General features: G+C 41.7%; 1 protein-coding gene across 1 annotated transcript in view; it reads right to left on the reverse strand.

Moving 5' to 3' along the window:
- LOC138010532 (uncharacterized) overlaps positions 1-2,500 on the reverse strand; it is a 126,010-nt gene that overhangs the window by 107,988 nt on the left and 15,522 nt on the right. The gene's annotated exons all lie outside the window — the stretch shown is intronic.

Genomic DNA, 2,500 nt, shown 5'->3' on the forward strand with positions numbered 1-2,500 from the left:
GCTGAGTCAACGCAGCCATCACCGAAGAATCCTAAAATTTGGCAAGTCTACGGTAGATGTGAATACTTTTTTAAGTAATTACGCTTCCCTCCCACAAGCAGCATGAGATTCGCCGGGCCTATTTCGGACATTCTTGGAATTGTCGTTAGCAGTATTGAGCTGTACGATGCAATTCAGAAGAAGAATACACTCTGAATTGTAAACAGTGTTCCAGGCATTGTTGGAGGTGTCGTGGCATAGAGTTTATTCACTGCTGCCGTTACAACCGGTATTAAGGTCTTTGCAACCATCGGTGGACTAGCCGGAGCAGCATTTTTCGTTGTGCCTCTTCTCAATAAAATGTTGTGGCCGAGAAGTTTAGCTATTTAGACGGCAAACAAGTTGACAGAAATCTCCCAGAAGGACTTGCAAGGAAATCTTCACCAGTTGAGTAGGCTTTCAGAGTCTGGATCACGCAGGTGAGCCGGGATCGATTTTTTCCACATTTAAAAGTAATAATTGCAACTTAATCATAACAATCAATATCACCACCATCATTGATGACAGTTGGCTGGCGGGTAGAAACACAAACCAACGAAGGGAATTAAGTTCCAAAAAAAGCGTGAGATTTTTAAAATTGGCATCATGCAAAATAAGACCAAAACTGATTACTGTGACCAATTTCAACGGGCTCACCCAGCGAGATAAACCAATCAGAATTCAGAGGATGTAACTGTCTCATATGGCGGGAAAATGCGCACGTACAAGCACCAACGAGTTTGAGTTTTGCATCATCCTAATTTGTTAAAAGTGGCGCGCGATTTCTCAGCAAAACTAGCGTAGCAGCATTCGACACTCGATGGTAAACTGCTGCATGGCCCGTCCTTTTTCAATGATTGACGATAACGATGATGGCTAATGAGTGCTTTAATTAGGGAATATTCGGAAAAGTCCGCCTGCTGCCAAACAGAGGTCAAGCATACGATCAAAGGATGCACTACCACTTGACTACAGGACGCTGGGATCTAAGTCAGGTCTTATGTTTTTGGCGTACGTTTCCCGACGGTGTATAGGGGGTGCTTGGAACAAATCCGAGTGCTTACGACCTTTCGACTACTAGCTCGGATGCCCTGCCCCTGAGCTGCGAGAGGCTGGTGGGACTTACACCATTAAACTAGGGTCACGTGTCCATTCTCTCGTTCTAATGCTAAGAATGAAAGTGTCTGAATAGTGTATTCTCGCATTTAAAGGGGATGAGATGATGAAATATTAATCCCTGTAAGTGAATCAAGAAACGTATCTTTTTTTCCAATGGTTTCTCGGAGATATTCTAGGAAAAATCCCGAAATTCTCGGGAAATCCGAGTGATACTCGGGCATACTGGGGAAATCCTGGTGCTCCATAAATACTTGTACTTGTTGTGCAGAATAGATGGTGAATTTTCGGCCTGGTTAGTTAATTAAGATGAGATTTCGATGTTTTCCTTCTTATAGGTTTGGTTGGATGTATCAGGTCAACTCTGGCATCATGATTGAGAAAAAAATCCGTCCAGACACACCAATCAAGTTTCTGCAGCCCTCTTGCGCCACACCTGGAACTCCGTGTGACCCAAAAAGAGCATCGTACAAAGGCAACAACTATTTGGTTATCGGAACTCAACGGAAAGATACTTATACCTCGCACGAGTTCAAACTCGATGTACCGTATGACTTTTTCGGGGCTCCAACTGAACCTACCTTTTGCGGTAATACTATTAATTTGAACACGATATCCTTCAAAGAGTATATCGAATTTCTCGGTAGGAAGTATGAGAGAGATCGATGGCGATTAATGGGGAGCTACCAGAGAAATGTTGAAGTGGGCACAACCGCAGTCCCCCAATACAATGACTTAGATATAGGTAAAGAAAAGAAACTCTTATTTTATTCCCATTTAAAGTGTTACCATGATCCAAAAAACAATCTCCCTTTTGTCTTCAGATTTTGAAAGTGTGTTTGCTTATCACCTGACTGACAAAATTTTGAGCTTTGATTTCAATCCAAACGCTGCTTACTTTGAGTGTACGATTTGGATTTCACGGTCCGCTACGAGCACACGCATTGCATCCTTAAAACTACTGAATCTTCATCGTCATTTTCTCCTCAAGATTAACCAAGCAATGGCGGACCATTTAGTAAAAAAGTTACAGTAAAAACAAATAGGTGTCTTCTTTAAATCAAAGGTTAAAACTTGGGTCACTTAGTGTTTAGTTTTGAAATCCAAAGAAAAAGAAGAATTGATTTTTTTTTGCCATAGTAGCACTTTAAGAATGAATATAAAGTTACAGAAATTCTGATTGGTTAAAATTGGCAACCCTTTGTTTGTTTCGCGTGTATCTATACATAAATCCATTTGTGACTGTGCTGGGGCAAGACCGCAAAGTGATAGAGCAACACTCTTATCTAATTCATTCTTGATTCCTATTAACGAGTGATTTTGGAGCCGGGGAGGAGTAGATTGGGGCCAGTTCGTACCGCGCACC

Source organism: Montipora foliosa, chromosome 7 (assembly GCF_036669935.1).
Source record: "Montipora foliosa isolate CH-2021 chromosome 7, ASM3666993v2, whole genome shotgun sequence".
NCBI classification, from domain to species: domain Eukaryota; kingdom Metazoa; phylum Cnidaria; class Anthozoa; order Scleractinia; family Acroporidae; genus Montipora; species Montipora foliosa.